At 44.1% G+C, this 26,943-nt stretch overlaps 1 protein-coding gene and 1 pseudogene across 5 annotated transcripts in view; one reads left to right on the forward strand and one right to left on the reverse strand.

The window, feature by feature from the left end:
• The window catches only part of LOC111175659 (zinc finger protein 8-like), a 62,296-nt gene that overhangs the window by 10,815 nt on the left and 24,538 nt on the right, over positions 1–26,943 (reverse strand). For 4 of the 5 annotated variants that reach the window (XR_016387683.1, XR_016387682.1, XR_016387681.1 and 1 more), the window contains 2 exons: positions 15,916–16,094; positions 14,928–15,025 (listed from right to left, as the gene is read on the reverse strand). The gene's annotated coding sequence lies outside the window, so the exon portion shown is untranslated. Of the gene's footprint in view, positions 1–14,927; positions 15,026–15,915; positions 16,095–19,689; positions 19,780–26,943 lie in introns of all 5 variants that reach the window. The other variant, XR_016387674.1, reaches the window with a different exon arrangement.
• LOC115801825 (general transcription factor IIF subunit 2 pseudogene) lies at positions 17,888–20,245 on the forward strand (annotated as a pseudogene).

Genomic DNA, 26,943 nt, shown 5'->3' on the forward strand with positions numbered 1-26,943 from the left:
CATTAAATGGGATGTGGTCAAGGAAAGAACTAGTGAGCTTGAAGATAAGGCAATAGAAACTTCCCATACTGGGAAAAAAAAAAAAAGTGAAAATAACAGACTGGAACATCCAAGAACTATTGGGGATTTCTAAAAAGGTGTACCACGTACATATTGGGAATACCAGAAGGAGAAAAAGTGGAGCAGAAATATTTGAAATTTGTAATGGCCAAGAATTTTCCAAAATTAGTGACACCAAACCATAGATCTAGGAAGCTCAGAGAACATCAGTTAGGATAAATACCAATAAGCTTATACCTAGGCATATTCATATTTAGGGGAAAAAAAAGATCAATACAAGGAGGCCCATTATCATTATTACCATTTAAAATAGTTCTAGGAATCCTGTACAAAGCCACAAAGACAAAAAAAGAGGCAAAGGATTGAAAAAGGGATAAAGCTATCATGTACAGATAATTTGATTACTACCTAATTAAGAAAAAAATTTTAGAACTAATGAGAGCATTCAGCAAAGTTGCTGGATACAAGATCACTCTACAAAAATAAGTTGCATTTTTCTGTAACATCTATAACCAGCAAATATGAGATATTATCCACAAAAGCAATTTAAATTATTAAGTAATGATTACTTAAGAGTATGTAAGACCTCTATGGAGAGAATTTTCAAACTCTAAATAAGAGTTGATTATCTGAATAAATGAAGAGACATTCCCTATTCTTGGATAAGGTAGTTTAATATAAAGATATTAACTCTCCAAGTTAAACTGTAAGTTCAACATAATCTAAAAATTTCAGCTGATATGTTAACTAAACTTACTCTACAACTTATGTGCAATAATATAAGTCTATGAATGGTTAGATCAACTTCTGTTCAAAGAAGAGAAAACTCCGAGATTGGCATGTGTATACCTGGGAAATTAACATATGACAAGAGGGGCCCATTTTCCCCCTTAAAACAATGGGGAAAAGTGGATTGTTTAAAATATGTATTAGGAAAACTGGTTCACTATCTGGCCAAAAAAAATCCCTACTGTTGGGCTGCACCCCACAGACTTTCAAGCCTTGTAGTTGCCTAGCCTTCAGAGGGAAGAAGAGCCTGGAGACAGTGCCAGAGTCATCAACAGTTTATTGGACAGGGGATCTTACATGTCCAAAGCAAAAGATCCTGGAGTGACACCCCACTGTATATGACAGGCAGGACATGGCAGCAATCTTTGCTACTTGGGAGGGGACGGAGGCTACCATTTACGGAGGAATTGATATCAGGTTGCCTCATCAGTTACCAGGGAAACCAGTGGCTGGGGCAGGAGGCAAGCACGTGGGCAGTTACTAACTAAGCCCTATAATTAAGAGGATTGGATAGTTATGTGAGTGAAGCAGGCCCTGGTTGAGCAGGGGATGTACAGAGAGCAAGAGAACAGCCATGGGTGGCCTGACTATTCACTCCACCCCTATACACCCTGCACGACCCTTACAATCTTGGTCCACCCCTCTTCCATGATATCCTTGGGTATGTAGAGGCCAGGTAGGTAGAGGTGCACTGCAACCAGATACCACAAATGCAATACAGCAGCAGCTAGAGAGTATCAGGTGTAAGATACCTACTACACCAAAAACAGGGATTTGCAGGACTTCCCTGGTGGTCCAGTGGTTAAGACTCTGTGCTTCCACTGCAGAGGGACACAGGTTCAATCCCTGGTCGGCGAGCTAAGATCTCGCATGCCATGTGGTGCTTCATGTGGCCATAAAATAAAAGGGATTTGCCAAGAGGTGGGCGATTCTGGAGCCAGGCACTTGGCATGCAAGACAGGAGGAAGGTGAGAGTCTTCAGTTGCCCCTACGTGGGTTGTCACCCAGTCCGTGAACTGATTCCCTCCACTCAGGCTAGGACGAAATGTGAGATGTTTAACAGGCACCATGGGAGATCATGACCATCATGCAAAATCAAAGCAGTAACAGCATTCTGAGATAATACCACCCCTGCCTGTGGTTTTTGTCCTGGCCTGCCATATCACCTGTCCACCCTCTGTCCCCATAGCCAGTGCCGAATACTGGAGAGGTGGTATAACAACGAACCACAGCGTTAGTATAATGATGTCTTTCTCTAGTACGGGGCCTGGGTTAATTACCTTAGTAGTCTTAGGTGGGGCTGGGTAGAAGACAGGTGAAATCTGTAAGTCCCTTTCTAACCCTGTTCCCCACGGGGCAGCAAACCCAAACCACCAGGGGCTTACCTGCCAGTCCCAGGGCCATTTTATAACATATTCCCCCACTATGGGTAGATCCTGTGATAAGGGCAAAAGTGATTGGGTCAGTTATTGTCCTGACCAACAGTTGGCAATGGTCCTTCAGTGGTCAACAGTTGAACTCAGATGGTGTTGACTAGTTCCCTCTGGGTTAACGTGGCTTGGGCACTAGAATGATTGCTCCTGGGTTGTTAAGTTCGTAGGACTTGAGTTAGCCTCCTGGTCCACATGTTGAGAGCAGGGATCCCGTCTCAATTGTTGTTTTAAGTAGTCAATTAGCCTGGCAGCTGTGGGCTTGTAAGGTAGGTGGAAATGCTAGTGTATGTCATTTTTATTGGCCCATTCCTGAACTTCATGGCCAGAAAAATGGGATCTTTGGTTGCTATCGATGTCCATGGGGATCCCATATGTCACACACAGCTGTTTTAGACCCGGAACAGGTTTTTTTTTGCATCGTTCAAAGACTTGGGTAGGCTTTTTATAATGTCCTCCACCTGTTGTAACATGCTATAGACTGAACATAGCTGTTGTCTCATCACAATATATGGTTGCTCTGCACCCTTCCACAGCTGGGACCAGCAGTCCAAGGGTACTCTCATTATTTTGCCGTTGCCACAGGCCTTTACCAAACCCTTCTGAGTAACTGGCCATGTCCAATTCACAAACCTGTCCCTGAGTTAATATCCCTAAAGCCTGTGTCTGTAGTTGTTTAGGGGTGGTGGGTCAGGGTTATGCTTGTATTTTGTAGATAATCCAGGTCCTTGTGTTTTGTCTGTATTTACCAGCCATCCCTGTGAAGTCAGATGAGTCACAAGCACGGGGCTGCTACTTTTAAACTGGAAAGAGACTCTGAGGTTAACAGAGTATCATCAACATAACGGAAGAAAAAGACATCTCTCATGGTAGTCATCTGCCACAGGGCCCCACATGCTAGTGGACTGCCACCAGGATCACCCCCACAATGTTCCATTCCCCATCCTTATTTCCTGACATCCTGGCAACTCACGGGTTTCATCAGCTTCCTGACTGGTTCACCAATTGTTGGGCTACGCCCCGCAGGCCTGTAAGCCTTGTAATTGTTTAGCCTTGAGATGAAAGAAGAGCCTGGGGACAGCGACAGAGACATCAATAGCTTATTGGAGGGGAATCTTACACGTCGGAAGCAAAAAGTCCTGGAGCAACACCCCACTATGGCAGGCACGCAGGCAGGCCATGGCAGCAACCTTCGCTACTCAGGGAAGAGGGAGGCTACCATTCGTAGGGGGAATTGATGTCAGGTTGGCTCATCAGTTACCAGGGAAACCAGCGGCTGGAGCAAGGGACAAGCAGGTAGGCAGTTACTGATTAAGCCCTACTATTAAGTGGATTGGATAGTCACGTGAGTGAACAGGGACTGGTCAGCAGGGGATTTACAGAAAGCAAGAGAACAGCCATCTTGAGGGATTTCCCTGGCGGTCCAGTGGTTAGGACTCTGCGCTTTCACTGCCAAGGGCGCAGTTTCAATCCCTGGTAGGGGAACTAAAATCCCCCAAGCCGTGCAGTGCGGCCAAAAAAAAAAAGAGAGAGAGAACAGCCATCTTGAGTGGCCTGATCATACACTCTCCTACACCAAGATGCAAAGATAAGCCCTAGATAGTTTATCTTAGACCCAAGATTGAAAGGTAAATGTAAAGTTTTTTTTTAAGGGATAAGGCATAGAAGTTTTTTGTGTGTTTTTTAATATTTATTTATTTGGTTGCACGGGGTCTTAGTTGCAGCAGGCAGGCTCCTTAGTTGCGGCTCATGGGGTCCTTGGTGGCGGCTTGTGGCTCCTTAGTTGCGGCATGTGGGCTCCCCATTTGTGGCATGTGAACTCTTAGTTGCGGCATGCATGTGGAATCTAGTTCCCTGACCAGGGATTGAACCTGGGCCCCCTGCCTTGGAGCACAGAGTCTTATCCACTGCACCACCAGTGAAGTCCCTAAAATGTAAAGTTAATAAGAGAAAAATGTAGGGACTTCCCTGGCGGTCCAGTGGTTAAGACTCCAAGCTCCCAATGCAGGGGGTATGGGTTCAATACCTGGTCAGGGAACTAAGATCCTGCATGCTGAGCGGTGCAGCCATAAATAAATAAAAGAAAAATTTTAAAGAAATAGTTTTGTGAACTAAGAACAAGGAAGAACTTTTAATATTTCAAAAGCACAAATCATACATTACAAACTGTGTAATGTGATTACATTAAAAGTAAGGATTTCTATTTAATGAATGGCATTATGGACAGAAGTGAATAACCAGATTACAGAATAGTGATTTACAATGTCAAAAATGGCAAGGAGGGCTTCCCTGGTGGCGCAGTGGTTGAGAGTCCGCCTGCCGATGCAGGGGACACGGGTTCGTGCCCTGGTCCGGGAGGATCCCACATGCCGCGGAGCGGCTGGGCCCGTGAGCCATGGCCGCTGAGCCTGCACGTCCGGAGCCTGTGCTCCGCGGCGGGAGAGGCCACGACAGTGAGAGGCCCGCGTACCACAAAAAAAAAAAAAAAAGGACATGTACAAGGGATATTCATCATAGCATTATTTGCGGTGAAGTGTGGCAGGCAGAATAACGAAGCCCCTGAAGATGCCCACACCCTAATGCCCAGAACATGTGAATATGTTAATACATGGCAAAAGAGACTTTGCAGATATGACTAAATTAAGGGCTTTGAGATAGGGAGATTATCCTGCATTATGTGAGTGGGCCCAATCTAATGATCTGGGTCTTTAAAAGTGGAAAACTTCCCAGCCGTGGTCAAAGGGCGATGTAATTGCAGAAGGATGGGCAGAGAGATGCAGTGTGACAGAAATTAAGGACTTGAACATATGGAGAGTTAATCATACCCTGTTCATGGATTGGAGGACACAGTCTTGTTAAGATGTCAGTTCTTTCCAAATTTACCTTTAGACTCAATGCATTTTCAGTAAAAATCCCAGCAGGCTTCTTGAAGAAATTGGCATGCTGATACTAAAATTTATTTGGAAATGCAAAGGACATTGAATAGCTAAAGCAATGTTGAAAAGGAAGAACCAAGTTGAAAGACTTATATTACCTGATTGCAAGACTGACTATAAAGTAACAATGGTATTGGCATAAGGATAGATCAGTGGAACAGAACACTGCAGAAATAATTAATTTTTGACAAAGGTGCCAGAGTCATTCAATAATCTTTTCCACAAGTGGTGCTGCAACAACTGGATATTTCAGTGGAAAAATATGAACCGCGACCCTTACTTCACATAATACAAAAAAATTAACTCAAAATGGATCATAGGCCTAAATATAAAAGTTAAAATTTAAAAACTTCTACACGAAAATATAGGAAAAAAATCTTCACAACATTATGGTAGGCAGTGATTTCTTAGAACATAAAAATCACTAGCCCAGGGCTTCCCTGGTGGCGCAGTGGTTGAGAGTCCGCCTGCCGATGCAGGGGACACGGGTTTGTGCCCCGGTCCGGGAGGATCCCACATGTCGCGGAATGGCTGGGTCTGTGAGCCATGGCCGCTGAGCCTGCGCGTCCAGAGCCTGTGCTCCGCAACGGGAGAGGCCCCAACAGTGAGAGGCCCGCGTATCGCAAAAAAAAAAAAAAAAAAAAAAAAAGCACTAGCCCAAAAATAAAAAGATAAATTGGATTTCATCAAAGTTAAAATTTCTCCTCTCTGAAAGATACCATTATGACTCATAATAAGATGACAACTTAATAGGACAAAGTAAAAATGGGCAAAAGACTTAAACAGATGTGTCACAAAAGAAGATATACAATTGCCAATTTGATGGAAATGTAAAATAGTCTAATCACCTTGGAAAACTGTTTGGCAACTTCTTAAAAATGTCTCAGACACTTACCCCAAGACCCAGCAACTCCACTTCTAGCTGTTTATCAGGAAAAATGAAGGCCTATGTCCACCCAAAGACAAAAATGCTCATGGCAGCTTTATTCATAATAGCCCCAAATTGGAAACAATACAAATGCCTAATGCATCTGTCAGGGGTCGATCAAAATATAGAAACCACACAGTAATTTGAACAAGGAAATTTTTTTTTTACAATGGTGTGTTAGTTTCTGCTTTATAACAAAGTGAATCAGCTATACATATACATATATCCCCATATCTCCTCCCTCTTGCGTCTGCCTCCCTCCCACCCTCCCTATCCACCCTTCTAGGTGGTCACAAAGCACCGAACTGATCTCCCTGTGCTATGCGGCTGCTTCCCACTAGCTATCTATTTTACATTTGGTAGTGTATATATGTCCATGTCACTTTCTCACTTTGTCCTAGCTTACCCTTCCCACTCCCTGTGTCCTCAGGTCCATTCTCTACGTCTGCATCTTTATTCCTGTCCTGCCCCTACGTTCTTCAAAACCATCTTTTTTTTTAGATTCCTTATATATGTGTTAGCATATGGTATTTGTTTTTCTCTTTCTGACTTACTTCACTCTGTATGACAGTCTCTAGGTCCATCCACCTCACTACAAATAACTCAATTTCGTTTCTTTTTATGGCTAATATTCCATTTTATATATATACCACATCTTCTTTATCCATTCATCTGTCGATGGACACTTAGGTTACTTCCATGTCCTGGCTAAATAGAGCTGCAATGAACATTGTGGTACATGACTCTTTTTGAATTATGGTTTTCTCAGGGCATATGCCCAGTAGTGGGATTGCTGGGTCGTATGGTAGTTCTATGTTTAGTTTTTTAAGGAACCTCCATACTGTTCTCCATAGTGGCTGTATCAATTTACATCCCCACCAACAGTGCAAGAGGGTTCCCTTTTCTCCACATGCTCTCCAGCATTTATTGTTTCTAGATTTTTTGGTGATGGCCATTCTGACTGGTGTGAGGTGATACCTCACTGTAGTTTTGATTTGCATTTCTCTAATGATTAGTGATGTGGAGCATCCTTTCACGTGTTTGTTGGCAATCTGTATATCTTCTTTGGAGAAATGTCTGTTTAGGTCTTCTGCCCATTTTTGGATTGGGTTTTTTGTTTTTTTGATATGGAGCTGCATGAGCTGCTTGTAAATTTTAGAGATTAATCCTTTGTCAGTTGCTTCATTTGCAAATATTTTCTCCCATTCTGAGGGCTGTCTTTTGGTCTTGTTTATGGTCTCCTTTGCTGTGCAAAAGCTTTGCAGTTTCATTAGGTCCCATTTGTTTATTTTTGTTTTTATTTCCATTTCTCTAGGAGGTGGGTCAGAAAGCATCTTGCTGTGATTTATGTCATAGAGTGTTCTGCCTATGTTTTCCTCTAAGAGTTTGATAGTTTCTGGCCTTACATTTAGGTCTTTGATCCATTCTGAGCTTATTTTTGTGTATGGTGTTAGGGAGTGTTCTAATTTCATTCTTTTACATGTAGCTGTCCAGTGAACAAGGAAATTTTAATGTTAAAAATTATCAACTCTATCACTGTAGAAGGTTTAAAGAGAAACCTACAGAATATTCTAAAGCTGAGGGAGTGTCCAAGGAAAGAACAGATTGGAAGGGGCCCTCTCCTTCAATCAGGAATTCAAACCTTGTTGAAAAATTTGTAATGCGATGTGAGGTATGCCGGGAGCCCAAGCCAGGCCTGGTCCATAGCCTCCAGGCAATTAGGAAACAAGCCTCTGTGGTACTGGCTGGCAGGGAGCACCTTGGGAGAGTCTGAGTCAGGAACCTACTTGCAGGCTGAGTGATGAAGTCCTAGGATGTGTGTGCCCATGTCTGGAGGGTCACTGGAAACAGCCTTCCAGGGAGCTGGTGGTGGAGGCTGGCAGGTTGGTGCATAGGGAAATCAGAGGTCTGCTCACCAGCAGGACGGTGCCTGAGGTGCACAGAGTCCACCATGGGAAGCTCCAGCGAGGTGGACACGGGGCTAGGCCTGGGGCTGTGAGCTCACAGGCATGTTCTGGACACACAGCTGGGACATAACATTAATGGGTGCTCCCATGGACATGCCTCTGGCAGCAGTGCAGGTGGAGGTACAGAAGCAAACAGAAGCACACTCGATCCAGGAAAAGTTTCTTCTTCCTGCAGTGTCCCTCCACAGCGCCATCTACTGACACGGCTTAATATTGTGCTCACTGCAAAGGAGAAACGCGAAAAGGGGGATATCCAACTATCCCAGAGCAGGTATTGACGGGTAGGTTTGGAGTTGACAGGCAACAAATTGATAACTGTTGCAACAGGTGCAATGGAAAAGTAATTTGTGGAAGATTAGTGTAGTGGTATACCACTCAGCACTAAATAGAAAGAACTACTGATATAGGCAACAGCACAGATGTATGGCAAAAATGGCACGTTGAACGAAAGAAACCAGACACGAGTAAATACTGTCATATGAAATTCTAGACCACATGAGACTCATTTATAGGGAAAAATGTCAATCAGTGTTGCCTGAGGATTTGGGGTGGATGGTATTGACTGCAAAGGATCACAGAGGAATTTGGGGGAGATGATAGAAACATTCTAAATACATCTGGATTGTGGTAGTGGTTACATAGGTGTATGTGTTTATCAAAATGCATCCAACTGTACCCTTAAAATGGATGCTTTTTTTTGATTACCACAGTAAGCTTAATGAACATTCATCATCTCATATAGATACAAAAATAAAAGAAGAAGAAAAAAATATTTTTTCCCTGTGATGAGAACTCAGGATTTGCTCTTGTAACAACTTTTATATGTAACATACACCAGTGTTGATTATATTAATTATGTTGAGGATGCATTTTATTTTATGAAAATTATACCTCAGTAGTGTCTATTTTTAAAATATCATCTATAAATCTATAAATCTGTGCTTGTGTAGGATGTAGAATACCATTGCCTTCCAAACCCTGCTACCTTGCAAATTCCAGGATAAAGGCCAAGACATGGAAACAACCTAAATGTCCATAGACAGATGAATGGATAAAGAAGATGGGGTACATATATACAATGGAATATTACTCAGCCATAAAAAAGAATGAAATAATGCCACTTGTAGCAACATGGATGGACCTAAAGATTATCATATTAAGTGAAGTAAGAAAGACAAATATCATATGATATCACTTATATGTGGAAGTTAAAATATGACACAAATGAACTTATCTATGAAACAGAAACAGACTCACAGACATAGAGAACAGACATGTGGTTGCCAAGGGGGAGGAGAGGTGGGGGAAGGATGGAGTGGGGGTTGGGGGTTAGCAGATGCAAACTAGTATATATAGAATGGATAAATAACAAGGTCCTACTGTGTAGCACAGGGAACTATATTCAATATCCTGAGATAAACCATAATGGAAAAGAACATAAAAAAGAATGTATATATATGTATAACTGAATCACTTTGCTGTACAGCGGAAATTAACACTACATTGTAAATCAACTATACTTCAATAAAAAAAGAAAGAAAAAAGTGAGCATGTGTAAGGATGGTCGTTTTGGAATTGTCCACCATGGTGGAGAGTTAGAGGTAATCTAGGTAGCTATCTGTCTGGGGAAGTGGATGAGTATAACATGGAGGAGACACTCAGCGGGATGCAGTGCAGAAGTTAGAAGCACAGATGACATACACACACACAGATAGATCTTAAAAATAGAGTGCTGGGTGAAAAGGCAGTAAACAGACTAAAGTCTAGCATATAATACCATGTATGAAAATTAAAAGTACAGCTCACAGGGACTTCCCTGGCAGTCCAGTGGTTAAGACTTCGTCTTCCAATGCAGGGGGTATGGTTTCGATCCCTGGTTGGGGAGCTAAGATCCCACATGCCTCCGGCCAAATACTCAAGACAAAACAGAAGCAATATTGTAACAAATTCAATAAAGACTTTAAAAAATGGTCTGCATCAAAAAAATCTTTAAAAACATGTACAGCTCACAAAATAATACCACATATTTTGCAAGAATACACACACATACACGTCAAAATATTTTGCGAGTATTTTTTTTTTAATAAGGGGGGTAGAAGTGAGAAATGGGCATAAAAGGGAGTATCTAAATGAACAAGAAAGGGACCTTGCCCAGGTCAATGATAAAAGCATGTTATGAACTGTGGCCAAATGGACCTCAACTGATCGACATGTTATAGAAGCAAACCGAGAGCTCCAAACCAAGAGTTTTGGACTGTATAAAAGGGCCGGGAGAACAGAATATCTCAGGAGAATTCCACTCACACCATCCTCAGGCCAAAGCTGCCTCGTGCTACCGAGCTGATCTCCGTACAGGGTTATGGCGACTGGGAACTGTTAGCGCAGGACAGCGTGTGTCTGCGTGTGTATCAGTGTCCATGACATCGGTGTTGAGATGCACATGGGTTAGAATTCAGAGTCCACTTGCAGTTTTCCCTAAGCTTTACTCCCTGTGGAGTCTCTTATACAAAAATAATACGATCTCTATTTACATTTGATGTAAGGAATGGGAATGGACACATGCACTAAACTCAGGCAGCAAGATAACCAAGACATGGGAGTAGCTGAGAACCCCATCTTGAGAAAGAGACCCTTACCTGAGGGAGGTGCCCCTCCAGGTTGTATGCCTGCTGGTCACCATCCAGTACCCCCCATGTCCACCAGGTCACCAGGCTGCTGCATACCACATTCTCAGGAGTTCTGGGATGGGTCAGGTGCCCCACTGGTAGGGACACAAGGCCCCATGATGGAGGGTGGGAATCATCAGGCCTGGTGAGGACTGGTTGGGGCAGATGTCCTAGCAGGAGCAGGGGCGGCTTATCTGGGCCCAAGGCCCGTGCAGGTTGGGGAAGAAGCAGGGTGAGGAGGAGGGGCAGGGGGACAGGCCAGGGTAGAGGTGACCCAGGCAGGGAGGTGGGAAGGGGCAAAACTGGTAAGAGGAGGGAGACAGTCTGGGCATGTGGTAGGAAGAGGACCAGTTTGGTTTGAGTAGCTGGTGACTGAGGCAGGCACAGGGTGAACAGACAGGGAAGTCATAGGGACAAGAGGCAGGACAGGAGGAAGAAAGTGAACTGAAAGCTGAGCTGGGGCAAGGGAAGAAGTATGATGAAGAGGAGGTTGGACAGGAATGAGACAGGGCAGCTTCTTCTTCATGGCTCTCCGTTGAGAAGTGATGGCCTCAGTGTTCTGCATTCTTTCTTTGCTTGATGCCATTATGACTCAGATTCCATCAACAGAGAGTCCAAAATTCTCTGACATTTTGACTTGGAAGATACCTTTGAGATCCATGAGTACAGCTTTCTCCATCTTATAAATTAAGAAACAAAGGCCCAGAGGGTTGTCCAAAGTCACCCAACGGTTAATTAGGGGCATAGTTTGGGTAGAATCCAATCCAGAGCTCATAAAAACAATCCCAGTCTGACCAGAGAGTGGGTCAAAGTACAGGGCTCTCCAGCATGTGGAGGGGGCTCCTCTGCTCATTAGGGCCCACCCTGGATAGAGGCAATGGAGATGCCCACTCTCCATCCTTGAAAGGCACCTTCTATCCCTGTCTAGCCGTCGTCAGAACCTGCAAGAAGCCTCTTATCTTCCCACCATTGAAAAGCCCACTGCATATGCACAGAAAAGGGACTGAACATGAAGGAAACACTAATGCTGACCGGTTCACCAAGCAATAACTGAGCTCAAATGGCCCTGGGGTATGGGCACTGGGGGAAGAAGGACCTGGAGCAGGGGGATGGGGATGGGTCAAGGAGAATTTAGAGCCTCCCTCTAGTCATTGCATTAGATGCTCCCACACGTTTCTCAATGTCTCATTAGACATTCACCAGACAGGGATGTTACCTCCATTTTAAGGAAGAAGAAACTATGCCCAGAGAGGCAAAGACACTTGCCCAGGGCACACAGCCTTGAGTAACAATACCAAGACCAGAATCCTGGCACCTGGTTCTGCGCTCTTTCCATTAAATGATGACACTGGGAAGTGGGATGGGAACACAAGGGGACAAGCCCCCGCACCAGAATGAGAATTTGGTTGAGTTTAGAATTTTAGGTTATTTTCTCTCAGAAATTTGAAGCTATTGTTTCACTGTATTTTTAGAATGAGTATTGTAAATTTTCATCTGAACTCTGAAGACAACATGATGCATACTCCATTGATAGGGAATCCGTTTTCTTTGTGCTTTTAAGATTTTTTCTTAATCCTTGATTTCTGAAATTTCATTACAATATCGCTTTTTCAGTTTATTCTGCCAAGTCCTTGGTGAGATCTTTCCATTTGAGGGTTTCATCAGTTCTGGGAAATCCCTGTGAGAACTGCTTGAGAGGTCTCTCTTCTCCAGTATCTTCTCTTCTTCTGGAACTCTTATTTGATGGATGTTGAAACTTCTGGACCTGTCTCTTAACTTTCCTTTAAAACATTTTCTATCTTTGTGTTTGGGGGATATCTTTTGAAAGAATTCCTCAGCTTAATCTTCCAGCTCACTGATCTCACCTTCACCGGCATCCATGCTGCTATAGGGCCTCTTCCAGTGAATATTTTATTTCAGATTAAGTTTTTGATCTCCAAGCTCTTTAGCTGATTAATGTCTATGATGCTGTAACCTCTTTCATCTCTGAGAATAGTAATTTTTCTAAAGTCCTATTCTGCTTGCTCTGTTTCCTTGGGCTCTTCTGTCTCTGTGGTCTCTCACTCTCTTCTATGATTTTAGAATTCATCAAATGTTTAGGATCCTTGTGCACTCATTTTTGTCACTGACATGTCCTGTTAACTAACCTAGTTATGGTTTTCAGGGATTCCAAACAGTTTCTGGTCCACTGGAAGAAACGCTTGTTGGTTACTAGCATTGTAAAAATTTATTAAAATATTTTTTCTTTCTTTCCTATGATTCAGGGCAGAAGAGGGAAGCTATAGAATTATTAAGCCTCCCACCTGGGGCCAGAACTTCTGCTTTATCAGTGTATTCTGTGCTATTACCTTATGTATGTATGTATATGTGTGTGCATACTCCTTTCCCTGAACTCTTAATAGGCTGTATTAGTTAGCATTCTCCAGAGAAACAGAACCAATAGGAGATATAGATAGATATAGATTATATAAATTTATGTTAATTATATTATAATAATATATTAGTGATAATATATTATTATAGTATATGTATAGTCAATATATTATATATTTAGATAACATTTATAACATGTTTAATTACAATAATATATTAATGTGATACTTACTATATAGGAATTTATTATAAGGAGTTGGTTCATACAATTATGGACGCTGGCAAACCCAAAAACTTCAGTGTGGGCCCACAGGCTGGAGAACCAGGCAAGCTGATGCTCTAGTTTGAGTCTGGAGGCCATTTGCTGGAGAATTCTCTCTTGCCTGGAGGAGGCCAGTCTTCTGTTCCATTCAGACCTTCAACTGATAAGTCGAGGCCCACTCACACTATGGAGGGCAATCTGCTTTAACAAAAGTCCACCTATTTAAATGCTAACCCCACCCCAAAACACACTCACAGAATAATGTTCTTGTTGATTGTTAGGACCTTTATATATAATCCAGTTATTAATCCTTTGTTGGTTTTAGATGTTGCACCTATTTCTTTACCGTCTGTCATTTGCCTTTTAGTTTATGGAATCTTCTGTAAAGACATTTTCACTTTTGTGTAGTTAGGCTTGCCTAAGTCTTCATGATTTCTGTTTATCTCAGGAAAACCTGACAACCACTAGGTTACAACGAAAACGTTCTCCTCTGGTTCCCCTAAAATGTTTACATTTAGCTCTTTAAGGCAGTAGGAGTATAGGTTAGGAACCTGGATGCCGAAAGAGACTGCTTGGGTTGGAATCATGGCTCCCATTATGAGTATGCTGAAATAAAATTAATTTCATATGGATTTTGCCTATTTAGTCAACAAATATCTTTTTTTTTTTTTTGCGGTACACTGGCCTCTCACTGTTGTGGCCTCTCCCGTTGCGCAGCACGTGCTCCGGACACGCAGGCTCAACGGCCATGGCTCACGCGCCCAGCTGCTCCGCGGCACGTGGGATCTTCCCAGACCGGGGCACGAACCCGTGTCCCCTGCATCGGCAGGCGGACTCTCAACCACTGCACCACCAGGGAAGCCCAACAAATATCTTTTCAGCACGTATTTGATGCCAGACACTGTTTATATAATACAGCAGTAAACAAAACAAAACCCCTTACCATTTTGGAACTGACAGTCTAGTGGATAACAAGCTAACATTTACTGAGCCCTCACTATGTCACTCACTTTACTAAATCATTTAATCCTCGTAACAACCTTATAAGGTAGGTACTATACTATTATTCCCATTTTTCCGATGAGGAAGCGGAGGCATGGAGAGGTTAAGTGACGCCTCCCCACCCCCACCCCAAGGCCACACAACCAGTAAGTGGCAGGGTCAGGGCTTGAACTTGGGCGTCCCATCTGCAGAGCATGCGCTTCAAGCCCTCACTACACTATACTCTCTTCTTCCGTTGTCCAGAGGCGACGTCTGTGAGGGTTAGGCTCTAGTTTCATACGGCCAAATAGTTTTCCGAAAAGGCAGTGCCAGTTTAGGGTTCCATCAATCCTTCACTCATGCTACCAAGTTTTATTTAGCAACTCCTATGCTGGCATTCATGAGGGACAAGACAGACACGATCTGTTGTCACAAAGTGATTACCATATAATGGGGACACAAATAAACAAAAGGTCCTTAGGAAACATGTGCCCAGTGCTGACAGAGGAGACACTGTCAAGCACTAGGAGCGTACCTGTGTCAGACTTGGTGGTTCAGGAAAGAGAGAGCAAACTTCTCAGGTGACCTTCTAAGAAGAATGGCATCGCGCGGGTCACGTGGCTGGGGAGGAGCCTGTGCGGGAGTAGGGGTTGGGAAGAAGAATTAGCTGAGCCAGTGGGGTGGGGTTACTACGGCAGCAATGTCGGTGAAAGGAAAGAATAACGAACACCTGGTGGCGAGAGAGAGCAATGGGGGTTTAATTGAGTTTACAAGCTCCTTACAAGCGGAGTTTTAGGGAGTTTCTGCAAGAGATTAAACTGAGCAGCAGTCCCTTCTTGAAAGGCTTGGTAAGCCACCTGAAAGAGAATGGACTTCATTCTATGAAAGGTGGGGAGGCTCCGAAGGCTATTAAGAAAGGGAAAGACATTTTTTAAAAAATTTATTATTTTTGGCTGTGTTGGGTCTTTGTTGCTGTGCGCAGGCTCTCTAATTGCGGCGAGCGGGGGCTGCTCTTCGTTGCGGAGTGCGGGCTTCTCATTGCAGTGGCTTCTCTTGTTGCGGAGCACGGGCTCTAGGCATGCGGGCTTCAGTAGTTGTGGCACACAGGCTCAGTTGCTCCGCGGCATGTGGGATCTCCCGGACTAGGGCTTGAACCAGTGTCCCCTGCCTTGGCAGGCGGCTTCTTAAGCACTGCACCACCAGGGAGGGCAGAGAAAGACATATTTAGAATCACGTTTTAGGGACTTCCCTGGCAGTCCAGTGGTTAAGAATCTGCCTTCCAATGCAGGGGATGTGGGTTCGATCCCTGGTCAGGGAACTAAGATCCCACATGCCACAGGGCAACTAAGCCCACGCGCTGCAACTACTGAGCCTGCACGCTCTAGAGCCCACACGCCACAACTAGAGAGAAGCCTGCACGCTGCAACGAAAGATCCCTCATGCCGCAACAAAGATCCTGTGTGCCTCAACTAAGATCCGATGCAGCCAAAATAAAATTTAAAAAAAAAAAGGGGGGGGCTTACCTGATGGCGCAGTGGTTGAGAGTCCGCCTGCCGACGCAGGGGACACGGGTTCTGCCCCGGTCCGGGAAGATCCCACATGCCACGGAGCGGCTAGGCCCGTGAGCCATGGCTGCTGAGCTTGCGCGTCCGGAGCCTGTGTTCCGCAACAGGAGAGGCCACAACAGTGAGAGGCCCGCGTACTGCAAAAAACAAAAAAACAGAATCATGTTTTAGAAACACTACTCTGACTCCAGTGTGTGCTATATAGCGACCAAGGAAGCAAATTCAGTGAAGAAGCTATTGCACTGAATCAGGAGAGAAAAGTAGAGTGGCCTCAACTGGGCCAGGGATAGTGGGAGCAATTTGAGATGAATTAAGGAGGCAGAATGGGCAGAATTTGCTGGCTCATTGGAACGAGATATGGGGAGAAGTAAGCTTAACACTCAAGTTTCTGGTTTAGGAAACAGGGTGGATGGGGAATACTGGAAGAGCAGGTCTGTTTGGGGGGAGAAGGCATGAGAAGGTGATGGGTCCTGGTTTTGACCTACTAGGAATTGTGCGCATTGCAGGACATCAGTTGGCATTTGGGTGGTCTGCCAGAAGCTCAGGAGAGAGATCTGAACTATGGTTGCCCTTTTGAGAGGATTCTGCAGAAATATAATCTTCAAAAGGTGTGTAGAGTGAGGAGGGACAGCACCTGGGACCAAGGAACAACAGTTATGGCCCAAGACACACTGAGGTGCCCACAAAGGAGACTGGAAATGGCAGTTCGAGAGGCAGGAGGAAACCCAGGAGCAGGGGGCATCATGGAACCCACGGGAAGAGAACATTTTAAGATGAAGGGAGCAATCAGGAGGGGAAAAGAGGACTTTCTGCATTTAACCAGAAGATGGTGAGAGCAATTCTAATTCAGAGTCAAAGTGGCTGGTCAGGGACTAGGAATAGCTCCTCAGAGTACCTGCCTTTCTAAAGACGCTGAAGCAAGCTGCCTTCCCTCGAACCCACCCTACACTGGAGAATTAAGGAAAATGGGTTCAGTGGAGGAAATAATCCGTTAAGCTATCCACCCTCAGGGGTATGCTTTAGGGGATTTGGGGAAAAACCCATAACTGAATCAAGGTGATTGGCTTTCCAGGGTGGTTGTAACCCAATCCCATCAAGGAACTCCCTAAAGGTGGCAATAAATAGAGCTGTGTAGAGGGAGTGTGTCCTTCCTTCCAGGGAGAGGCAGCCTGGGGCCTGAGTGAGCCCTTGCTCATCAGGGAGCACCCTTCCTTGTAAGCCTTGCTCAGCACAGCTTTCTGCCTGCTCTGGTGAGTCTCAGCCTGGTAGAAGGGGCTTCCTTCCTGGCTTCCTTTTGTAAAATTATGCTCACTTTTTGCTCTCTATGCCTTAGGCATGAGGGCACCCAGAGAGGTTATCTTAAGAAATACAGCCTCTTGGCTCCTTCTGGTTTAAATGGATTTGGATTTGAATTGGAAGTTTTCCCCACTTAGGTCAGAGAGAATATGGCAGAGCAGAGGTTGTTGAAGCCACAGTGGTGGTGGCTGATCCACGGTGGGCTTTAGGAGCTGTGAGGCAGGATTGCTCTGCCTGCAAGTCAGTTGCAGACGCCTGTGCTCTGGACCTCAAAATACAGGCCTGGGGAAAAAAAAGAAGAAAAGAAGAAGAAGAAACAAAATATAGGCCTGGAACCTGCTAACCTCTGTGGCCTCAATGTCTCTGCCAACAGCTGGTGTCAGGGTCTCTCCCTGTGCTCAGGCCAGGTTGGCAGGGAGGACGTGCCCCCAAGCCAAGGCCCTCCGTGCCTCTTATTTTGTGTGGAGGCAGGAGGGCAAAGCAGGATATCTGAATTCTGGGTGGTGGGACCTGGGCGGGGCGCAGGGCGTGGTGTCCACCTCCACTCCGTTTTTTCACAACAAACAAACCAATCAAATAAGACCTTTCATTCCTTCAAAAAAATAAAATAAAATTATTAAATGCCTACAGCACTGAAAGCCACAAACTCTACCCTCATGGTGCTTACAGTCTAGTGGGGAAGAGATATGATAATATAATAAATATATAAAATATAAATTATCTAGGATATTTCACGTTGACTGGTGCTCTGGAGAAAAATAAAGCAGGGGAGAGGGACAGGGAGAAACAGGGTGGTAGGGAAGGCGCTTAGGAGATGCCTGTGTCTTAGAAAACTCTTCACATCAGTAGATAGGAGCTCCTGTAATTTTAATTGCTGAAGTACTTCGTTTTCAGGATGTGCCACACTTGTTTATCAAACTCCCCACTTTTATGATGGTTTCCCATCTTCCCTTATTCTGAATCATTTGACAGTTGCTGTATAGCACTCGTTAGATTCTAAAAAGGATAACATTTCTGAAGTCAGCATGTGTTTTATATTTCCTTGCTAGGTTCCTGGACTCCAGCAGCTGGTTCTGGTGTCCTGCTTCCCTCTTCATCCCTAGCTGGCCCACCCTCTGCACCCTCAGCTCAGGTGCACATGGCCTCCAGAGGCAACAGACCCAAGCCCCAGAGCATTCCACTCAGCTTGGAGGGAATCCAACAGAACCAGCGGATGTGGTTGGTGAAGCTTCCTAAATACCTGTCACAGCAGTGGTCTGAAGCTTCTGGAAGCGGTGAAGTAGGGAAGCTGCAGATTGCCAAAAATCGAGGAAAGTCTGAAATCTCATTTATTTTGAATAAGGAACTTACAGACATTCGGGGTACAGATGGACAACCTGCCCCGGTCATTGCTCCCAGGGAGCATCAGCTTGTCTTGCAGGGGGTCAGAGGGCAGGTCCTCACAGTGCTGACTGAGCGTGCACCGGATCAGCTGTCCCTGGAAGGAACGGTGGTACATCGGGGAGAATGCAGACCTGCTCTGAGTGAAAACTACATGAGGCTGAAGAGAAAGCAAATAGAGGAGTCTTCCAAACCTGCCAGAACCGTACAGAAACTAGAGAAGGTAGTCACGACCAATTATAAACCTGTTGCCAATCATCAGTACAATATTGAATATGAGAAGAAAAAGAAAGAAAATGGAAAGAGAGTGAAGGCTGATAAAGACCGAGTTTTAGCCTTGCTATTCGCTGCCTTTGAGAAACACCAGTATTATAACATAAAGGACTTGGTTGGCATCACTATGCAACCTGTGGCGTACCTGAAGGAAATCTTGAATGAAATCGGTGTTCAGAATGTAAAAGGGCCCCACAAAAACACGTGGGAGCTAAAAGCAGAGTACCGGTATTATCCGGCAGCAGCTAAGAGTGAGTGAGACAGCCCTTTGTCAAGAAGCGTCGATATGAGCGTGACAATCTTCCGATGCTAAAAGTGATGTGAGGCTGTGCTATTATTGCTAAGAGATAGGGCGGTTAAATATCTTTTTAAGTATTCACATTTAGATTGTGAAACAGGGAATAAAAAAAGATGTAAACGGAGAAAATGTTGTCTGAGGACTGCCCGTCTTTGCTGCATCCCCAAAGAGCTCAGCTCCTCTCAGTCTAAAGAGAAGTGTCATCAGAAACTGGACAGGGGTGGGACCGGGGATGGGCCTGGAGTGGAGGGCAGGGTTGGCTGGGGTAGGCGTGGAGGCCAGCAAATTCTACATTCTAAAACTACCGAAGAACACAGTTGTTTTTGAAATGTTTAAAACGTATGGTCCTTTCATATGCAGAAACATCAATGAAAAACTATTTAGAGTAAGAGAGTGAGATAATTAAAACAGGCAGTTGCAGGTAGGGGAGGATGGACTCCAACTGATGGAGTGGAAACAGGCTGCATTAGAGATCCTTTCCTTACTTCAAGGGAGTTGTGAGTTGTATCTTAAATTTGGATCCCTGATCGTTGCCTGAAACATCTTTTCAAGAGATTCCACTCTGGCAGCAAGCACTGAAATGAAAATTGACAAGGATAATGGCAACAATGACAGTAATAATGGCTAACATTTATGCACTTGGTGTAAGCTAGGTGCTGTGCTCAGGACTTGATGTCATTTATTTATTTATTTTTATTTTTATTTTTTTTGCGGTACGCGGGCCTCTCACTGTTGTGGCCTCTCCCGTTGTGAAGCACAGGCTCCGGAAGCGCAGGCTCAGCGGCCATGGCTCACGGGCCCAGCCGCTCCGCGGCATGTGGGATCTTCCCGGACCGGGGCACGAACCCGTGTCCCCTGCATCGGCAGGCGGACTCTCAACCACTACGCCACCAGGGAAGCCCTTGATGTCATTTATTAATTTTTTTCTTTCAGCAGCTCCACGAGGGAGATGTGGAGTCTCCTGCTCTCCCACCCCATCCTTCAAAGGCTGCTGAGGGACGTGGGGTTGAGGAAGGGTTTTTTTATTTTTATTTATTTTGGCTGCGCCGGGTCTTAGTTAGACGTGGAAGTCTGGAGGCCAGAGGAGGTCTGTTTCACTGCGTTGTTCAGGGTGTTCTGCTGCACGGGGACCGGTCTCATTCTTGGAATGTGCCGTGACAAGGGGTACAAATGTTTCCTCTGGGCCAGAAGCTAGAGAGGGAGTTGGCGTGCTGTTATCCAGGGTCCAACGGGGCTGTCTGGAGGGGTGGAGAGACCTTGGTCGATGTAGGCTGAGAAGTGGCATCCTTCCGCCAGGGCTGCGGAAGGAATCATAAGCAGACACGTAGAGCAGAGGTGCCTTCCTCTGCGTCAGGCTTACTGAAGGAGAGACGTGTCAGTGATGGGAAACCTCCCAATAACCAGCTCAGCACCTGTGAGAGCACTGGCCTTCTTCATCTACCAGAGCCAACCAGAGCTGGCTTACGCCAGAGGGCTTGAAATCAGATCTCAGGAGTACCAGTTCACATACTACTTTCCTTTCTCCTCCATCCTTACACGTTGGCGGGCCCCAAACAGTGGTTAATGAATAGGGGAGGAGACAGCAGGAAGCGAGGAGGGAGCAGAGTGATGAAACTGTTCCCACGTGGGGAAGGTGAGAGGGCTCAACACTGAGCCATGTCTGGGCGTTCTTATCACTGTATCAAGACCGTTTGGGACCTAAAGTGACTGTAGGGCTATTTATTTCCTAGAGAAGAAAAGGGCGGGTTTGCCAGAGTCTCTTCCAGGGAAGGAGGTTACTCCATAAATGAATATTAAAGAGATGGTAAGAGGCAAAAAGAAAATTAGTTTGATTAAGTCTTGAATATTGCTTATTCAACTGGTGGGGGGAGTAACTCTAGTCAGGGGAGTAAGGTGAAGGCAGCCAATGTTGTGTGACTTTATTCCAGAAACAATCAGCTACCGAGTACAGGCCCGGAATCAGAGTTGGGGTTATCAAGGGTTGGAGGTTTTCTAGGTTAGTACGATGGGTGGAGAGAGGGGAGAGAGTTGAAGCTGTTTACAGAGATTTATAATGATGGAAAGGTGGAAAGTGGAGACAGGAGGGGACAGACGGATAGTGGAAAGTAAACAGCATCAAGTCCTGGGAGACCCCAGTGGGGTTGAAGAATTACTGGAGTGTAGGTGCCAGAGAACCTGAACAGGAAAGACGGGAGGTGGTGGTCAGGGATGTTAAGTAACTTCTGTGAAGTCATAAAGCCACCAAGGGGGGAAATGGTGGCCTTCCATCAGTTAGACTGGTAGTCCCCAACTCATGCTCATTGTTTCTGTTCTATTACAAACGCTTGGAATAAATCTGACCTTTCCATCTTCATAATATTCCCTCCTGGAAACCATGGTGTCAGCTTGAATGAATACTATATTTTCTACCACCAATTTTCTCCTTGTTTTCTATAGTTTTTCTAGGAAATAGCTCTTAGGTCCTCCCATATTCTCCCTTCCCATTTATGCTGAGTTAGGTCTCCATCTGTCACATACTTTCTTTTTTTTTTTGTGGTACGCGGGCCTCTGACTGTTGTGGCCTCTCCCGTTGCGGAGCACAGGCTCCGGACGCACAGGCTCAGCGGCCATGGCTCACGGGCCCAGCCGCTCCGCGGCATGTGGGATCTTCCCGAACCGGGGCACGAACCCATGTCCCCTGCATCGGCAGGCGGACCCTCAACCACTGTGCCACCAGGGAAGCCCTGTCACATTCTTTCTAAATAATGTCTCTGCCTGAAACAACCAGTTTTGTTTATTCCACACTTGGTATAAAACCTTAAGTGATTCCTTATTCACTGCTTCAAGTCATAGATGTCTACCTAATTTTCTAGGCCATCCACACTTTCTCCTGCTATTACTGAGAGCCTTCTATGAAATCTGAGTTCCAGTTACTCATAGAAGATGAATAAAGAGAATTATGCTCAATGTGATCTCATTGATGTCCTCAAAAGTAACAATTCTTGGGCCTTCCTTGGTGGCGCAGTGGTTGAGAGTCCACCTGCCGATGCAGGGGACACGGGTTCGTGCCCCAGTCCGGGAAGATCCCACATGCCGCGGAGCGGCTGGGCCCGTGAACCATGGCCGCTGAGCCTGCGTGTCCGGAGCCTGTGCTCCGCAACGGGAGAGGCCACAACAGTGAGAGGCCCGCGTACGGCAAAAAAAAAAAAAAAAAAAAGTAACAATTCTTATTGAAGTTCCAGAATGCTCTGAGTGACGCATGTAGTGCTGGCCAACCTGGGCTAGCTCCCAGAGAGGACACGCTTTTTCAGTCCAACACAGAGGAGCACATGGAGGAGGAATGAGCAGACCAGCCTTTCCCATCAGATCGCGTGGCACAGGACTTGCACTCAATGCATTCTCCTTAAATGAGTGAATGGCTTTCAGTGCATGAACATTTACTAAATCTATCCATCCAACTAGACTGCAAAGGACAATTCATGGTTGAATTTAAGTCAATTTGAATAGGTAAGTGAAGCTCTGGAAATTTTATAAGCAAGTGAGGAAAGTGGCTTCAAGGACTTTATGGCTATAGAAGGTTAACAGTATTTGGAATGAAATGAGTATCAAGATCATACAAATTCATTTTGAGGATTGCAATTCATTTAACTAGAACAATATGACTAAATTAAGCAAAGCATGGCTCTGTATCCCAGATGTAGAGAGGCGCTAACAATTATATTCAGAACTGGTAGAGAAGCAATTATACTCCAATAAAGATGTTAAAAAAAAAAAGAAAGAAAGAACTGGTAGTGAGGGAGATTGAGAGACAGGGAGAGAGTGCCAGCTACCTGGTACTACCAAAGCTACCTGCTTTGTCCTAAATTCCTCTACTTATACCATTAAAAAAAGAACTTATTTTATATATAAAATAGATAAACAACAAGGACCTACTGTGTAGTGCAGGGTAATAACCTAAAATGGAAAAGAATCTGAAAATGAATATATATATTATATAATCATACAAGTATTATATATATAATCAGTTTGCTGTACATCTGAAACTAACAAAACATTGTAAATTAACTATACTTCAATTTAAGAAAAGAACTTATTCAATGCTTATTGATTTTTGTCTCCACTGAGAGTCTTTTAAATAAGTCATAGTCATACTTTTTTTTATTGAGGTATAATTGACATATATCATTATATTAATTTTAGGTATACAACATAATGATTCAATATTTGTGTATACTGTAATATGATTATCACGATAAGTCTAGTTAACATCTGTCACCATACATAGTTACAAAAATAGTTTTTTCTTGTGATGAGAACTTTTAAGATTTACTGTCTTAGAAACTTTCAAATGTGCAATAGAGTATCATTAACTGTAGTTACCATGCTGTACGTTATATCTCCATGACTTATTCACTTTATGACTGGAAGCTGTGCCTTTTGATTCCCTTCACCCATTTCGCCCCCTACCCCTCTGGCAATTACCAATCTGTTCTCTATGGTATGAACCTGTTGTTGTTGTTTTTTTAAAAATATCCCACACATAAGTGAGACCATAATGTATCTTTCTCTGTCTGACTTATTTCAGTTAGCAAAATGCCCTCAAGGTCCATCCATATTGTCACAAACAACAAGATTTCCTTCTCTTATGGCTGAATAATATTCCCTTGTGTGTGTGTGTGCATGTGTGGGCATGCATGCATCACATTTTCTTTATCCATTTATCTATGGATGGACATTTAGGTTGTTTCCATATCTCGGCTATTGTAAATAATGCTGCAATAAACATGGGGGTGCAGACATCTTTTTGAATTAGTGTTTTCCTTTTCCTCAGATAAATACCTAAAAGTGGAATTGCTGGATCATATGATAGTTCTATTTTTAATTTTTTGAGGAAACTCCATACTGTTTTCCACTGTGGCTGTACCAGTTAAGCCATGGTCGTCCTTGATGTCTGAGTGAAAGAACTTGCAATCAGAATTCTGGGTGGGGAAGGGACTACACACAAGAAGCCCATCAAGGATTACCAAGAACTACACTCTTTAGAGATTATTTAGCAGCAGGATATCCCTGGCCTAAGAGATGTTACTCCTTTCCAATTCTGAAGCTCAGCATGAAGGCAAAGGGCAGATGAGAAATAGATCAAAAGTAAAGATGACAATCGTAGTCACTTGAGGGTAACATTGCCAAGATTTGGGGAATTGGGACAATGGGAGACGAGAAAAGTAACTCCCTAAGTGAAACCTGATAGCCATTCCAGGACTTAGGCATTAATTTAACAAAGCTTAACACAAACCAAAACTTTAACGAAAATTACTATTTCCCATTTAAGAGGAAATTTTAAGTTGGGAGAAAGGCTTGATAAAGAAGTTGATTTAGCTGCTTATGGGTGAATTTGCCAAGGATGCTTTGGTGTTCCAGATAGCCCAGGTTAGCTGGAGGAATCAGAGGAGGTAATGGGAACGGTTTGTCTTTATCCTCCATAATGTACCCATGTGGACTGATCATATTAGTTGCTTAATAGATTATTAAAATAAAGGCTTAAGCTGCAAGGCTATATTGTACAGCACATGGAATATAGCCAATATTTTATAATAACTTTAAATAGAGTATAATCTATAAAAATATCGAATCACTATTTTGTACACCTGAAACTAACATAATATTGTAAATCAACTACACTTCAATTAAAAAAAAAATAAAGCTAAATAACTCTCCTAAAGGGACTTCCCTGGTGGTCCTGTGGTAAAGAATCCACCTTCCAATGCAGGGAACGTGGGTTCCATCCCTGGTTGGGGAACTAAGATCCCACATGCCATGGGGCAACTAAGCCCGCGCACCACAACTACTGAGCTCACGCGCCTCAACTAGAGAGCCCATGTGCCGCGAACTACAGAGCCCACGCTCTCTGGAGCCTGCACGCCACAACTAGAAAGAAGCCCGCACACCACAACAAAGAGCCCCCTCGCTGCAGCGAAAGATCCCACATGCCACAAGGAAGATCCCGTGTGTCACAACCAAGACCCGACATAGCCAAAAAACAAAACAAAACAAAAAACAAAAAAACCCCAAAACTCTCCTAAAAATACATTTTAAAAAATAAAATAAAGGCTTATTTGTTAGGGTGCAGTGAACCCTCCAAAACATTGATTCCCCTCTATCTCTGCCCCCAAATTTCTCACCTTTAGTCCCAGGTGAGTGTGCTGGCAAAGCACTTGGTGAGGAGGCTTCTCCTGACCATGGCTTGTCTCCTGAAGGGACTTCATCCTTAGCTGTTTGTTGATTTCAGGGAAGCCAAGGTGTTAAATGTCTTAAAATTTCATCAAAATAGGATGGACAGGGACTTCCCTGGTGGTGCAGTGGTTAAGAATCTGCCTGCCAATGCCGGGGACATGGGTTTGAGCCCTGGTCTGGGAAGATCCCACATGCCACAGAGCGACTAAGCCCATGCGTCACAACTACTGAGCCTGTGCTCTAGAGCCCAAGAGCCACAACTACTGAGTCATCATGCCACAATTACTGAAGACCACGCACCTAGAGCCCATGCTCCGCAACAAGAGAAGCCACCACAATGAGAAGCCCGTGCACTGCAACGAAGAGTGGCCCCAGCTCTCCACAACTAGAGAAAGTCTGCACATAGCAATGAAGACCCAATGCAGCCAAAAATAAATAAATAAAATATATAAATTAAAAATAAAAACAGGATGGACAGCACAGTAGCCCTGCCCTGACAACTGCTCAATCTTTTTTTATCTCTTTGCCCTTCCTCAGCCTGCTTTCAGAAGTAGATACCTGCTCCTTATTTAATGCTATGGAATGTCTCTGAAAAAGTATCGGGGCCCCATCTTAAGGTTTCTGTAGAGAACCTGGGAGTGGGTGCTTGGAGCTTATTGGTTCACTCACTCGTATGTACCATGTCAAAAAAGGGGGCTTATTTATTATAGGACTAACAGCTTCTTACTTACAGAGCAAAGTGTTCCAGTACCAGAAACATTTTTCAGTGAGGAATTGCTGATAAGCGCAAAATTATTTTTATACTCTTAAAACAGTACTTGAGGAACATATTCATTGGCCCTAAGGGTGATCAGAGATTGCTTTGACAACTCGAATTGTGAAGCCCTCTTCCTGTGTGGTTCCTTTACTTCCCTTGATCATGACCCCAGTAAACTCTGTCAGCATCAGTACTTTAACAGGATGTTCCAGATCCCATCTTAGTTGCCACGACCAAGATTCTGAATTAGCCATCCTCTAGGAAGCCCATATTCCGTTTAGAAAAGGAGTATAAAGCAGCAGTTCCAAAACCTGGAACTTAGATGCTTAGTCAAGCCATCTCACAGAAATGCTGAATCTCAGCCTCCTGGGGTGGACCCCAAGATAACTATATTTTTACCAAGCTGCAGTTGGTTCTGATGCTCAGGCACATTTGGGAACCACTGATACAGATTCAGATTAGGCTATAAATCGCATATTTATGCCACTCCATATGACTAATTACAGTAAATAGGCCGATGCCAGAGACAGCACAAATTATTTCAGTGACAGACTGACTTTATGCTGATGTGTCTAATTTAATAATCATTGTGCTAAAGGTAATTTAACCGTTATCCTACTTGACTATAGGAATTTCTCAATCTGTTTATTTTTTTTATATATAATAGACTCATACCAGATTCCCCTTATCAAGTTGTATGTTCCCACAGCAAACCATGTTTAACGCTGTTTGAGGCTTTAGAAATAACATCATTTAAAAGCCGAGTTGTGGC

The sequence above is a fragment of the Delphinapterus leucas genome, chromosome 1 (genome assembly GCF_059928025.1).
Source record: "Delphinapterus leucas isolate spDelLeu-1000000601 "Yukka" chromosome 1, BTC_Dleu_Yukka2, whole genome shotgun sequence".
Lineage (NCBI taxonomy): Eukaryota > Metazoa > Chordata > Mammalia > Artiodactyla > Monodontidae > Delphinapterus > Delphinapterus leucas.